The sequence below is a fragment of the Chiloscyllium plagiosum genome, unplaced genomic scaffold, assembly GCF_037043375.1.
Source record: "Chiloscyllium plagiosum isolate Xiang-an unplaced genomic scaffold, Cpla_swu_hap1 HiC_scaffold_1, whole genome shotgun sequence".
Taxonomy (NCBI): Eukaryota; Metazoa; Chordata; class Chondrichthyes; order Orectolobiformes; family Hemiscylliidae; genus Chiloscyllium; species Chiloscyllium plagiosum.
Genome location: NW_028270139.1, coordinates 135,206,401 through 135,222,292, shown reverse-complemented (window position 1 = coordinate 135,222,292; position 15,892 = coordinate 135,206,401). Strand labels below are relative to the sequence as shown.

Here is a 15,892-nt window from a genome sequence, read left to right as displayed (position 1 = left end):
AACAATGGTAGTAACAGGGCGATTCAGTGCGAGGACTACTGCCTCACAGCTACAGGTTTGCATATTCTCCATGTGTCTGCATGGGCTCTCTCTGGGTGCTCCGGTTTCATCCCACAGTCCAAAAACGTCAGGTCAGGTGGATTGTCTATGCTAAATTGCCCATCATGTCCAGGGATGTGCAGGCTGGGTGGATTAGCCATGGGAATGCAGGGGTTACAGGATTTGGGTGGGATTTTCTTCAGAATTGGTGCATACTCGATGGGCGAAATGGCTGCCTTCCCCAGGCTGTAGGGATTCTGTGATTCAACCTGATCAATACTGACCCAAAACTCCAGGGCATGATATAGACTGAACATGCTATAGTGATGTACAACAAGGAAACAGACCATTCAGTCTAACTCGTCCATTCCAACCAGATTTCTAAATAAATCTAGTCCTTTTTGCCAGAGGTTAGCCCATATCGCTTTAAACCTATCCTAATCACATACCCATCCAGATGCCTTTTAAATGTTGTAAAAGTACTAGCCTCCACCACTTCCTCTGACAGCTCAACCCATACACGCACCACCCTCTGCATAAAAAAGCTGCCCCTTAGGTCTCTTTTATATCTTTCCCCTCTTACCTCAAATCTATGTCTTCTAGTTCTGGACTCTCCCACTCCAGGGAAAAGACCTTGACCATTTATTATTCATGCCCCTTATGGTTTTATAAACCTCTATAAAGGTCACCCAAGAGTCTCCGATGCTCCAGGTTAAATAACACAGCCTATTTAGCCTCTCACTGTAGCTCAGATCCTCCAACCCTGGCAACATCCTTGCAAATCTTTTCTGAACCCTTTCAAGTTTCACAACATCTTTCCGATAGGAAGGAGACCAGAATTGTATGCAATATTCCAACAGTGGCCTAACCAATGTCCTGTACAGCCGCAACATGACCTCCCAACTCCTGTACTCAATACTCTGACCAATAAAGGAAAGCATACCAAACGCCTTCTTCACTATCCTATCTACCTGCGACTCCACTTTCAAAGGAGCTATGAACCTGCACTCCAAGGTCTCTTTGTTCAGCAACATTCCCGAGGACCTTACCATTAAGTGTATAAGTCCTGCTAAGATTTGTTTTCCCAAAATGCAGCACCTCGCATTTATCTGAATTAAACTCCATCTGCCACTTCTCAGCCCATTGGCCCATCTGGTCAAGATCCTGTTGTAATCTGAGGTAACCCTCTTTGCTGTCCACTACACTTCCAATTTTGGTGTCACCTGCAAACTTGCTAGCTATACCTCTTATGCTGGCATCCAAATCATTTATGTAAATAACAAAAAGTAGAGGGCCCAGCACTGATGCTTGTGGCACTCCACTGGTCACAGGCCTCCAGTCTGAAAAACAACCCTCCACCACCACCTTCTTCTTTCTTTGAGCCAGTTCTGTATCCAAATGGATAGTTCTCCCTGTATTCCATGAGATCTAACCTTGCTAATCAGTCTCCCATGGGGAATCTTGTCGAACGCCTTACTGAAGTCCATATAGATCACATCTATTTCTTCAAAAAACTCAGTCAAGTCAGTGAGACATGATTTCCACACACCAAACCATGCTGACTATCCATAATCAGTCTTTGCCTTTCCAAATACATGTAAATCCAGTCCCTCAGAATTCCCTCCAACAACTTGCCTACCACTGATGTCAGGCTCACCAGTCTATCAATCCCTGGCTTTTCCTTACCACCTTTCTTAAAATAGTGGTACCACGTTAGCGAACCTCCAAGTTTTCTGGCATCTCACACGTGACTAATGATGATACAAATAACAATAAGGGGCCCAGTAACCACTTCCCTAGCTTCCCAGAGTGTGTTCTCGGGTATACCTGACCAGGTCCTACCTTAAATCACCTTTATGCATTTTAAAATGCCCAGCACCACTACCTCTGTTTATATGGACATTTTTCAAAACGTCACTATTTATTTTCCCACATTCTCTATCTTCTACACCCTTCTCCACAGTAAAAACTGATGCAAAATACTCATTTAGTATCTCCCCCATCTCGTTCAGTTTCACACGCAAGCTGCCTTGCTGATCTTTAAGCAGCCTTATCATCTCCCAAGTTACCCTTTTGTCTTTAATGTATTTGTGGAATCTCTTTGGATTCTCCTTAACCCTATTTGCCAATGTTATCTCATGTCCCTACTGCTTTTATACTCTTCTAGGGAATCACTCAATCTCTGCTGTCTATACCGGACATATGCTTCCTTCTTATTCTTGACAAAAACCTCAAATTTCACTAGTCATTCAGCATTCCCTACACCTCCCAGCCTTGCCCTTCACCCTAACAGGAAGGTACTGTCTCTGGACTACGATGGTTAAATTCTACCACTCTTCAAGATGACAGACACCTTACTGAACAAAAAAGGTACACAGGGGAGTGCTCTATCACCTTATTTGAAATGGTCTCTCTCACACATACTTTGCATGACCCCACTGCAGCAATACATGCAGCTTTCACAGGGCAAATGTTCTGCCGGACATGTAGATGGAAGAGTGGACAAAGCAGCCTCACTGGCAGTTTCTAAAGGACAATTTGGAAGAACAATAAATGCTGGTACATCCAGCCAAGTACACAGCCTCTGAAATTAACTTTTAAAAAAATCATTCAGAAGTGTTAGAGTTCTCACTTGATTTTCATCATTTGTATTCTTTGAATCAATTTTGGCTTTCGGTGTTGTGAACTGGAAATTGTGAGCTGGAATGATTTGTGGACCTCAGGAAAGTGCCTTTGGTAAAAAGCAAAGAACAGACCAAACAAGCTTTTGTTGTTGGAGAGACCAGGACTAGAGGTTAATTGCAGATCGAGTTTTGATCAAAAAGATTCCACAACACAGCAATCTCAGGAAGACCATGGTGTTTAAAAATAGGACTTCAGAAAGGTTGTAATATCTGGATTATTATCTGAGCCATGATCACGTTGATAAAGAGATAAGAAAATTTGGGAAGTAAACACATGGCTAAATGAGTGGCGTGGGAAAGACAGGTTCCATTCTGTGGGCCACTGTCCAGTGATGAGTGGAGCCCGGCAGGCATCAGTGTTGGGACCACAGCTATTCATGCTCTACATTAATGATGTGGACAAAGGAACTGAGGGCATTGTTGCTAAATTTCCAAATAACACAGATAGCGGAAGGGACAGGAAGCATTGAGGGGGCTGCAGAAGGACTGGCTCAGAAAGAAGCGGCAGATGAAATGGGAAGGTGTGACATTAGAAAATATTCTTTATCAGAATGCATAAATGGGAAGGATTTCAGAAATGTGAAGCCCAAAGGAACTTTGGAGTTGTAGTTCAAGACCTTTTTTTTTTTTTTTTTTAAGGTTAACGTGTAGGTTCAGTTGGTAGTCAGGAAGGCAATTGCAATTAGCATTCATTTCAAGAGGGCGAGACTACAAGAGTAGAGGTGTGCTGCTGAAGCCGTACAAAGCTCAGGTTAGATTTCACTTTGAATACTGCGTTCAGTCTTGGGCTTTGTATCTATGGAAGGATCTGCTGGTTTTGGAGGGTTTCCAGGGGAGGTTTACAAGAATGATCCTGGGAATGAAGGGCTTGTCATATAAGGGGTGGTAAGAACTCTGGGTCTGTATTTGATTGAATTTAGAATGAAGGATGAATGGAGGATCGGATTAAAACTTGCAGAATTCTGAAAGGCCTGGATAGAGTGGACATGGAGAAGATGTTTCCATTAGACAGATAAGGACCGGAGGGCACAGAGAAGGGATGACCCTTGAAAACTGAAATGAGGAGGAATTTCTTCAACCAGATGGCGAATCTTTAGAATGATGCTTCCACAACCTCCTGTAGCAAAGTCATTGCGTCTATAGAAGACAGTGATAGATAGACTCTTAATTAGTAAGGGAATCAGGCTTGTGGGGAGAAGGCAGGAGAATGGGGTTGAGAAACATATCAGCCGTGGTTAAATGGCAGAACAGACTTGATGGGCTGAATGCCCTAATTGTCCTCCTATATCTTATGGTTATCTTATGGTATCTCATCGAAGATGTTGGCAGTTAACAGCAATGCCTAGGAATTAGAGTATCGTCCAGACTTGCTGGAACTATGTTGAAACATATGGCAGTTGTTGAACGGTAACTGAAGGAAGAATTGATCAGTCTATCACAGTGAAACCAGAATTGATGTTCTCTGGAACAATATTTTCCATGAGATACAGTGTTTTTGTTTGGCTGCTGCTGAGACAGCATGACGATTTGGAAGCTCTCTGCCTAATATGCTACACCAGTTTTCTGAAGCTTAGTAGAAAATTGCATTAAAAATATTGCTGCCTCTGCCTGAGTGAACTGAGGGAACCCTGATCAACATTTCAAAAAAGTGACATTGGAGGTCACATCTATGCTGGTGAAACAATGCACCTTGTAATATGGCCAGATTGTTATTTTCTTCTCTTAATTCTTTAACTGTATTTGTCGATCTTTTCTGTGGGCTGAAAACAAATGTTTCAGGTTCAAAGCATAAACATTAATCAGCTTACCTGGTTTAATTTTCCATCTAGTAAAGAGATCATGTATTTAATAGATATGTTTCTTGAGAAACTATTCACAACTCCTCCGATACTGAAGCAGTCAGTCAATGTTCAAATGTAACATGATCTGGACAATCGCAGGCTTGGGCTGACAAATGGCAAGTAACATTCCCACCACACAAATGCCAGGCAATGACCGTCACCAGTAAGAGATAATCTAACCACTGACTCTTGACATTCAATAGTGTTTCCATCACTGAATCACCCACTATCAACATCCTGGGGCTTACCATTGACGTGAAACTCAACTCACCACATAAACACAATGACTACAAGAACAGGTCAGAGACTAGGAATACTGTGGCAAGTAACTCACCTCCTGATGCCTCAAAGCCTGTCCAGCATGTCCAAGGTGTAAGTCAGGAGTGTGATGGAATATTCGCCACTTTCTTGGATATGTGCAGCTCCAAGAAAACGCCAGAAGCGTAACACTATCCCAGGACAAAGCAGCCTGCTTGATTGGGAGTGCATCCACTCCCTCCACCAATGCTCAGTAGTACCAGTGTATACCATCTACAAGATGCATTTCAGAAGTTCACCAAAGCTCCTCAGACAGCACCTTCCAAATCCATGACCACTTCCATCTAGAAAGACAAGGGCAGCAGATACATGGGAAGAACACTACCTTCAAAGGTTCCTCTCCAAGCCATTCACTATCCTGACCTGGAAATATATCGCTGTTCCTTCAATATCTCTGCTTCAAAATCCTGGAATTCCCTCCCTAATAGCATTGTGGGTTGACCCCCAGCATGTGAACTGCAGTGGGTCAAGAAGGCTGCTCACCACTACCTTCTCAAGGGCAACTGAGATGGCCAATAAAGGCTGGTCAGCCAGCAACGCCCCTATCCCACAAGTTGCCTAGAAACAATTATTCACAAAACCTAGGTTTGGTTCTTCAAATGTCTGGTCAAGAACCATTGGATTAATCATTGGTATTTTTGATAGCTTAATTTTACTGGTGTTGTGAATACAGAGGTTGAAAGGCAGATCTGTGTCGTTACAGGTGGCAAACATGCACGGATCACTGGTCAGCAGACATTTCATTACAGTAATTAAGGGATTGAATTGATATTCACCTCATCGACATCATGAAAATATCAATGCTTTCAATTTAACCACACTGCAGCAGACCAGAAGAAATTCAAGTGAGCACAGTACCAGACACGGTTAAAACTAACAGCATCCTTACACTGTGGCTTCTTTTTCATTTCCCAATTGTTTAAATCACAGCACAAAACAAAATCATGAGTTCCATCAAAAATCAGTATAAAAATTGGAGCTACAGGACTGATACTTTGTGCTCAAATTGCCATAAAAATCAATAATGAAAGCAGCATCCTTTCACAGGATGCTCTATTTGGTAGTAAACAAGATGATAATACAATGCTCAGAGGAAAGACAGGATGAGAAAGCACACCACTCATTAGCAATCTATTTGTGAATTGCAGCAAGAACAGGCCACGAGGATGGTTGGTGCAAGAAATTAGAAGGTTGGTACAGCTGCAATAAAAGTTCTTCTTTCGGTCAAGGTTAAAAAAAAGGACATAACCCTTCATGCGTATTTAAAAAAAAACATGACAAACAAGTCAAATTCAGCCTTGTCAATCCTGTAAATTCCACATTTCTAACTATGAGCTAGTACCAAAACTGGGAGAACTGTTGCTCAGACTCACTAAACAACAGCCCCAGTTACACTCTCGGGACCGTAATAGAGCAGAATGTCCCAGATATTTATACTGCTCAGGGTATGTCACCGAAACATGGACAATAGGAGGTAGGTCACCCGGCCCTTTGAACCCACTCTGTCATTCTATACAATCACAGTTGATCATCCAATTCAATACCCCGTTCCCATTTTCTCCCCATACCTTTGATCCCTTTAGCACCAAATAATTATGTCAAACCCCTTCTTAAAAACAGTGCTTTGCTCTTAACCACTTTCTGTGGCAGAGAATTCCATAGGTTCATCATTCTCTTCATGACAAAATATCTCAGCATTTGAGTCCTAAATGACCTACCCCATATTTTAGACTCCCTGATCATCGGGAACATCCTGTTTACCCTACCCAGTCCTATTAGAACTTCACAGCTTTCAATGAGACACCCCCTCTACTGGTCTGCTATCTTTTTGCTCCCCATTATAACTTGCCCGTTTCCAACTGTCAGGGACCTACATTTGTTTTCATTAACCTTCTTTCTCCTTTCCCAATGGAAAGGCCCAGAGGTGGCACCATAGTGGGAGGGATTTGTCTTTGAAATCCTCAACATTGATGATTTATAGCATAAGATTAAATACAGATAAAGAAACTTCCTGCTGATGAATCAGTGCTCATCCATGTTGAGCAACACTTGGAGGAAATAACAAGAGAGTGGTGAGGCACAATGGGTGGTGTCTTTGTGTTGGTCATTAAGGATCAAGTTCTAGCAAGGGGATAAGGAAACTGTGATTAAACAGCAAAGTTAAGGATAACATCAAATTTAAAGAAAAAGAAACATACTATGTGGCAAGACTGGTGATCAGAGGATTAAAAGAAGTTTTGAAAACCAAACGATGATCAAAGAATAAAAAGTGAACTTTGAAGGTACATTTGCAAGTAATAACAAGATAAACAGCATTGCGAAAACACAAAAATATTCAACGGGCAGAGGAGAGAGGGGGAAGAAAAAAAGAAAAAGCACTAGAGAAAAGAATGGAGCTAAAAATGGATAAGTCTCCCAGATTAGACTGGAGCAATCCTAGGATATTAAAGGAAGTAGCTACAGCAATATTGGGAATCCGCAGATTCTAGAGAAGTCCCAGAGTATTTGAAAAATGCCAATGCAACTCTAAGTTACAAAGGGAAGGAGACAAAAAAAAAGGCTAACTAAAAGGCTAGTTAGCTTAACGGTTTCCTAATATCAGACGTTACCGACTACCATAAAGAACGCAAAAGCAGAGCATTTAGAAATAAACGATACCATCAAGCGAAGTCAGCAGTGGCTTCATAAAGGGGAAAGCTTGCCTAACAAATAAATGAAAATTCCCTGAAGAGGTAAAAGCTGGTTAGATAAAGGGAAAGTAGTAGATGCAATATATTTCGATTTCCAGGTGTTTCCAGTAGAGGAGTGTTTGAGACACTTGCGCAGAAATCACAAAAAGTTAGTATCCAAGCTCAGTGGGTAATAGGGAAGACAAGTAGCCATTGTAGGGCACCTATAAGAGCTGAAAATGTGTTGCTGGAAAAGCGCAGGTCAGGCAGCATCCAGGAAACAGGTGAATCGACGTTTCGGGCATAAGCCCTTCTTCAGGAATGAGGAAAGTGTGTCCAGCAGGCTAAGATAAAAGGTAGGGAGGAGGGACTTGGGGGAGGGGCGTCAGAAATGCAGAGGAGATGACTTGGGGTGTGCAGTGAGAGAGGGACTCACTGAAATCTTTGTAGAGGGAGGAAGAGAGCTTCTTCAAGGAAGGCCTCCTTGTAAGAGGATTCGCAGTAGGTTAAAGTCTTTGAGGAGAAAGTGAGGTCTGCAGATGCTGGAGATCAGAGCTGAAAATGTGTTGCTGGAAAAGCGCAGCAGGTCAGGCAGCATCCAGGGAACAGGAGAATCGACGTTTCGGGCATAAGCCCTTCTTCAGGAATGAGGAAAGTGTGTCCAGCAGGCTAAGATAAAAAGGTAGGAAGGAGGCCTTCCTTGAAGAAGCTCTCTTCCTCCCTCTACAAAGATTTCAGTGAGTCCCTCTCTCACTGCACACCCCAAGTCATCTCCTCTGCATTTCTGACGCCCCTCCCCCAAGTCCCTCCTCCCTACCTTTTATCTTAGCCTGCTGGACACACTTTCCTCATTCCTGAAGAAGGGTTTATGCCCGAAACGTTGATTCTCCTGTTCCCTGGATGCTGCCTGACCTGCTGCGCTTTTCCAGCAACACATTTTCAGCTCTGATCTCCAGCATCTGCAGACCTCATTTTCTCCTCAAAGATTCCACCTATAAGATAAGTGCCTGGTAACAGTGGTAACACATTAATCAACATGGAGAGAGGACTAACTAACTAATAGAAGACAGAAAGTTGGGCTAAGAGACGTTTTCAGAACAGTGACTTGTAACTAATGGCGTACCACTGGAACAATGTTTGGGCCACAATTATTTACAATACATGTTAATGACTTGGATGAGAAAATGATTGTGCTGAAGCCAAGTATGCAGATGACAAATAGTTGGAAAGGCAAGTGATGAGGATAACAGAGTCTGCAGTGATAACAGAAATGCCTAGGCAAAAATTGGCAGATGGAATAAAATATAGGAAAGTCTGAGGTTATGTATTTTGACAGGAAGAATAGAGGAGCTGAATATTATTGATTAAATGAGAGAAGACTGCCAAAAGCTACAGCAGAGGAGAGTTTGAGACACTTGTGCATAAATCACAAAAAAATTAGCATCCAAGTTCAGTGGATAATAGGGAAGGCAAATGGAAAGTTGGTCTTTATGTCAAAGGGAATCGAGTATAAAAAAGGGACATCTCGCTAAAACTATACAAGACACTTATAAAACCACACCTAGAATACGGTGAACCATTTTGGATCCCTTCTAAGAACAAGGAGGAGTAGGCCATTCAGCCCTTCGAGCCTGCTCTGCCATTTTAAACGATCATGGCTGATCTGATGTCAGGCTCAATTCGACTTTCCTGTTCCCCATAACCCTTTAGCCACTACTAATTGAAATTCTGTCTGTCTATCCCCTTATCTTTAATCGGTGTCCACTACATTCTCGGGTAGTGAATTTCAGATTCAAGACCTTTTGAGAGAAGTAATTCCTGCTCATCTCGGTTTTAGAATCATACATAAAACTATGACCTCTTGTTGCCCCACGGCAGGAAACATCCACTTTATGTTTCCTTTATTAAACTCTCTTACCCTGTTTTATACCTCAATTAAATCATTCATCCTTCTACACTGTAATGTGTAGAGGCCTAAACTACTCATTCTCTCCTCATAAAACAAGTCTTTAATCTCTGGAATGAATCAAAGTGAACCTTCTCTAAATTGCCTCCAATGCAATTTTTTTTTTAAAAAATGTAAAGAGACTAAACCTCCACTCCAGTATGGATCACCAATGTCTTGTACAATTACAACAATACTTCCTTTTTTTTAATGCCATTCCTTTAAAAATAAATGTCAAAGTTCCATTTGCCCTCACTACCTGATGTATACTGGCTTTCTACAATTCATGACAAGAACACCCAGATCCCTCTGCACTGAAGCATTTTGCATTTTCTCTCCATTTAGACAAGTTGCTTTACTTGTCCACAATAAACTTGCTAAATTTTGGCCCATTCACCTAAACTATCCATATCTATTTGTAAATTTCTCATTTCTTGCAACCTACCTTCCCACCTATTTTAGTGTCATGTGCAAAAGTGGCGATAGTATCTTCTGTCCCTGTATTCATGTCATTAATATAAGATTGTAAGTAACTGGGGCTCTGATGACCAAACTCTGTGGCACCTGACTATTACACTTGCCAATCAGTAAAAGATTGACTCTCTTTTTGTTGATTAGCCAAACCCTTATCCAAAAGAATATATTACCCCTAAACCTGTGTGATCTTGCCTTGTGCACTAATCGTTCATGTGGCACCTCATCAAATGCCTTCTGGAAATCCAGATATACATCTGCAGGACCCTCATTATCCACTTCACTTGTCACATCTTCAAAGTAGAGAAAGTGGCTTCCTCTACCACCAAATCCAAGCCACCTGATACCTCATCTTCCACCTTGGGACCCTCCAACTACACAACATTAATGTCAACTTCACCATTTCCTCATCTCTCCCCCCTCCCCCCCCCCACTTCATCCCAGATCCAACCCTCCAACTCAGTGCTATCCTCTTGAACTGTCCTACCTATCTACTTCACCCTCACCTATCACCATCACCCCCCCCCCCCCATCTCCATCTACCTATCGCCTTCCCAGCTACCTTACACCCCCTCTCAGCCCCTTCCCCTCCACCAACATTTCCGATGACAGGCTTATGCCTGAAACATCGACTCTCCAGCTCCTCAGATGCTGCCTGACCTGCTATGCTTTTCCAATGCCACACTTTTCGATCCCAATATCTTCAAAGTAGTCCAGCAAGTTCGTCAAATATTTTAGCCTCCAAAATAAAACACAATTCATCAGAGTCAGCATGGTTAACTTTTCAAGTGTAGCATTCCTAAATCCTTAGGAGGCTCTTGTGATACAGTGGTAGTGTTCCTGCCTTTGAGCCAGGAGGGCTGGGTTCAAGTCACACCTTTTCCAGAGATGTGTAATAACATCAGTGAACAGGTTAATTAGAAAATAGGTTACTACAAACATAATAACAGATTCTAATAATTTCAGATAAGGATATTAAATTAGTGTTTTTTTTCCAATCCATTTGGGGCCTTTCCATATTATAATCAATGCATCCACTATCTAGCTTTCACTTCCTTTAAAACACAAGCTTGTAGGCCTTTAGACCCTGGAGACTTGTTAGCCTTTAATTCAGGCAGTTTGCTCAAAAGTATTTCGATCACTGGGCAGAGAGAAAGTGCTAAGGTCCTCCTTTTCTATAAATCTCTGCAAAACCTGTTACTATTAGGATGGTTTCAGTGTCCTGTCTATTGTGAAAACTGATGCAAAATATTGATTTAGAGTCCCTGCCATTTCATTCTTCCCCACTATCAACTCGCCAGTCTCATCCTTTAAGGGACCAACATTCTTTATCAAAAGAAAGATGCACTGGCACTGGAGGCAGTCCAGAGTTGGTTCAAGGGGCTGATCCTGGGTATAGATTGACTGTCTTATGAGAACAGAATGAGTAGGCTGGCACTATACTCAGTCTAGAACAATGAGAGAAGACCTTATTAAAACATACAAGATTCTTAGGAGACTTGGCAGAGAAAGGTAGTTCCCTCTTGAGGGAGAGTATAGAATCAAGGGCAATATCGCTAAGTAAGGGATTACCCATTTAAGACAGATAGCAAATAATTTATTTTCTCAGATGGTAGTGAACGAGTGGGATTCTTTATCGCAGAGATCTGTCCAGGTTGGATTGTTAATGGCATTCAAGGGCGAGACAAGATTTTTAATCATGGGTTATAAGGAAAAGGCAGGAAGGTGGAGTTGTGTTCAGATTAGCCAAAATCTGATTGAAATGGTCATGAGCTGAAAGGCCCATTTCTGCTCTGTCTTATGGTCTTATAAAAGTGAAAAAGAGCGGTGCTGGAAAAGCACAGCAGGTAAGGCAGCATCCGAGGAGAAGGAGAATCGACGTTTCAGGCATAAGCCCTTCACCAGCAATGTGTGGTCTTATAAAAGTGGCTTGGCAACACCACTACTGACCAAGCTGACAGGGTCCTAAAGAACATAGTTGCCAGACTAAGTTTATAGCAATTGAAGGAGGAATGCAGGGGAGAGAACATACTTGAGCTCATCCTCAACTACACGGAGATCCATGACCAAATTGGTAGGAATGACCAACTTATGGAAACAAGTTCCATTTTCACAAAAGGATATTGTCTATTGTATAGCACAGCACTATCATCATGCTAAAGTGACTGTCCTTGACATCAAGTCTGCATTTGACCAAGCACGGCATTAAGGAGCCCAAGCAAAACTAAAATAAGTGAGAAATGGGGGGAAATCAGGTTTGGAATCATACCTGGGACAGAGAATGATGGCTGTGATTGTTGGAAGTCAGTCATCACTGTTCCAGGACATCTCCATAGCGGTTCCTTAACATTGTGTCCTAGGTCCGACCATCTTCAGTTCATTCTTACCATCAGAAGGTGAGAAAAGTGGCTGTTTGCTGATGATTCCACAATGCTCAACATCATTCATAATTCCTCAATCTATGTTGATATGCAGCAAACCATGAACAAAATCCAGGCTTGGGTTGACAAGTAGTCAGTAACATTTGCACCATACAAATGGCAAGCAATTACCATTTTCATGAGAGAATCTAACAATTAGCCCTTAACATTATAATCACTGAATCCCCCACTGACAATATCCTATCCTGAGGGTTACCACTGACCAGAAACTGGATTGGACTAGCCATAAAGATACAGTTGTAATGTTAAAAGATTAATGTCCAGACAGAGAGTATAATTTAATGTAATGTTAAAGGGTTAGACTGTACTGTCTTGATCCAAGAAGCTGAACATTCTGGAAGTGGGTGGGGGTGACATTCTGTCTCACAGATGGCATACAGGAACGTGGATGACTATTCATTGTAATCCTCACTTCATTTGGGCAGTCACTTACTATTTTACTGCTATTATCAAATTAATCTCTCAGTCAGTCTGCTCCATTCATAAATGCTTTCATAGCTATCCCCAGCCAATCAAAATGGTTTGCAGGATCATTCTCTCCCCCCCCCTCCCCGATACTAAAGCATATCTCATCTACATTGTCTTGGGGGAAATCACTGAGTCAGGAAATCATTTGCATTTTGATTCCACAGGGTTAGGGCATTTACATTTACATTATCTCCAAGGATTACCTCTTCCTTCCATTGTAACTGGGGTAACATGTGGTTACATGTGGTTATGCTGGAAAAGCACAGCAGGTCAGGCAGCATCTGAGGAGCGGGGGGAAAAAAAAAGATAAAAAACAAAATCGACGTTTCAGGCAAAAGCATGACCAACTGACCTGTATAAAGTGGATGTGTTTCCTTTCTTCAGGGCCTCTTTGACTCAACCTTGCACACCAGCGAGGAGGGCCAAAGGGGGTTACCTAGCCTGTACAAGCTTTAATAAATTTTAACTGTTTGTAGAAGTTGGTGTGCGCGAATTGCATCTCGTGTGTGAAACTTTGGGAAAAGAACCTAACACAGTGACTATATGAACAAGTCAGGCACTGAGAACCCTGCAGTGAGTAACGCACTTCTCAACTCCCCAAAGCCTATTCACCATCTACAAGACAAGTCAGGAGTGAGATAGAATACTCCCCACTTGCCTGGATGGGTGTAGCTCCAATAACACAATTGACACCATCCAGGATAAAGCAGCCCACTTCACTGGCACTAAATCACTCCCTCCACCACAGACTCTCAGTAGGTGCTGCTGCTGCTGCTGCTACTACTACCACTACCACTACCACCACCTATAAAAGATGCAGTGCAGAAATTCACCAAAGATCCTCAGACAGCACCTTCCAAACCAACAACCACTTCCATCTAGAAGAATAAGGGCAGCAGATACATGGGAACATCACTACCTGCATGTACCCCTCCAAGGCACTCATCATTCTGGTTTAGAAATTGTTCCTTCACTATCATGGGGTCACAATTCTGGAATCCCCTTCCTTATGGCATTGTGGGTCAACCCACAGCAGACGGACTGCAGCGATTCATGAAGGCAGCTCACCACCACCATCTCAAAGAAAGATGCTGGTCCAGCCAGCAATGCCCACTTCCCATAAATGAATTTTTTTAAGAAATGAAAGCAAACTACAGACAAAAGATTAATTTGATAACTTTTCCCCCCACCCACCAATTAATGCTATCCCTCCACTTTACTTTTTAACCTTCAGAAGCCTATATTGTGCAAATGAGAATCACTCTTGGGATAACAGTTCAGATGACAAACTTAATTTCTGGTCAGTTTTCAAAAATAAAATTACACAGGAACGTGTTAGTACAAGGAAAAATGTCCCATGTCCAACTGCATAACGTGCACCATGTGTCAAAAAAACCCCACATAATTCAGCACATTACCAAATAAGACAGTCTCGACTGAGTTTCTGCTGTGTTCAGTCAGCTTGAATCAGAAATGGAACAGCAGGTAGAGGAGTTGAGGTGACAGCATGAACTATTTGGCTTGGTGCCAATTAAACCATGCTGCAGCATAGTGCAAGCAGAACATTAGTGGAGAATTTAAAATAAAGGAAGCATTCTTACATGTGATGTGCATATGAAATTAGCTGTTGTAAAATCTAGAGGACTAAAGTCTAGTGCTTTACTTGAACACAATCTATGTTGACACCATAGCGCTGTACCTCCCCCTGTCAGTCTTTGGATGTTATCTTGAAATAAAAGTTTTAATTTATTAGTGCGTAAATTCCTTGGAGTTATTGAAACGTGCAAACATATGAATCTAAAATATCTCACTTGTGTATTTGAAGATAGTATCTGATGAAACTATATATCAGAGTGCAGAGTGCAGTCACCAAACCAAATAATAGTAATATTTAAGAAGCCATGATTGAGTTGGCCTTCAGTTCAAGAGGGTTCAATGGAAGTACGTACAGGAGTAAGGATATCATAGTGTATGGGGTCTCAGTAAAAACCAAAGATGAAATAATGTATGCAGCTTTGGTAACCTTACCCGGGGAAGGTGACGGCAGTGAAGGTTCACCAGAATGATTTCTGGGACAGCAGGTTTGTCATACAAGGAGTGATTTGGTCAACTGGGCTTGTATTCATTGGAGTTTAGAAGAAAGAGAGGGAATTGCATTGAAAGAAAGTTCTTATAGGATTGGATAGGCTAGATGCAGCAATGATGTTTGCCCTTACTCACGAGTGCAGGAAAAGGGCTCACGATCTCAGGCACGCCATTACAGACTGACAGGAGTAGGAATTTCTTCACTTAGAAGTTGGGAAACCTGTGTAATCTTCTTCCAAGACAGGCCAAGTCACTGAATATATTTAAGAAAGAAATAGATAGATTTCTGGAAGTTAAGGGTATGGGGAGAAAGAAAGGCAGTTTGACATTGGAGTAGATGTTCAGCTGTGATCCTATTGAATGGTGGAGCACATTCAAAAGAGCCAAATGACCTAAACTTAGACAACAAACAGATTAAAAGATGCTTTTCCTGGATTCACTCCCAAAAAAGTACCATTCTTGTAAACAAGTGCTGAAGGAAACACTAAAAATTTATTAATTGACGCAAGAGGGAAAACCTGTACACCACAAACTGAAACCACGTCACAAGGTTTTTGTTTGGAATGTGGAACAAAAAAAAATGACAAGGAGCATGTCACCACTTCAGATTAGGGTGCTGCACATACCAATTAACTGGACAGTTACTGAGAAAAAGATTCATTATTAAAATAACCTCAGCAAAGTATAGAAACTGAAGTACTGCAGTCTCAAAGTGGAAGTAAAACACAAGACTGATCAGCAGATAAGCTGAAACCTACACCTGTAGTTAAATGAGAAAGAAAACCCATTACCACATTTCAAATGCAGGCCCAAAACGTTCCAGCTTTCACCAATGCTGTCAGTCAGAGAGCAAGCGCATTCTAACTCTCTCACCTTTTGATAGAACATTAGGGTAAGAGGTTTCAAGTGGAGGTCGAGAGGAAATCTT

The 15,892-nt window shown here is 41.9% G+C and overlaps 1 protein-coding gene across 3 annotated transcripts in view; it reads right to left on the bottom strand.

The window, feature by feature from the left end:
- Positions 1-15,892, bottom strand: part of LOC122560971 (uncharacterized) — a 67,324-nt gene that overhangs the window by 26,052 nt on the left and 25,380 nt on the right. Inside the window, exon 1 of one of the 3 annotated variants that reach the window (XM_087990972.1) lies at positions 4,899-5,186. The exons of the other annotated variants lie outside the window; for them this stretch is intronic. The gene's annotated coding sequence lies outside the window, so the exon portion shown is untranslated. Of the gene's footprint in view, positions 1-4,898; positions 5,187-15,892 lie in introns of those variants that run through there. 3 annotated transcript variants of the gene reach the window in all.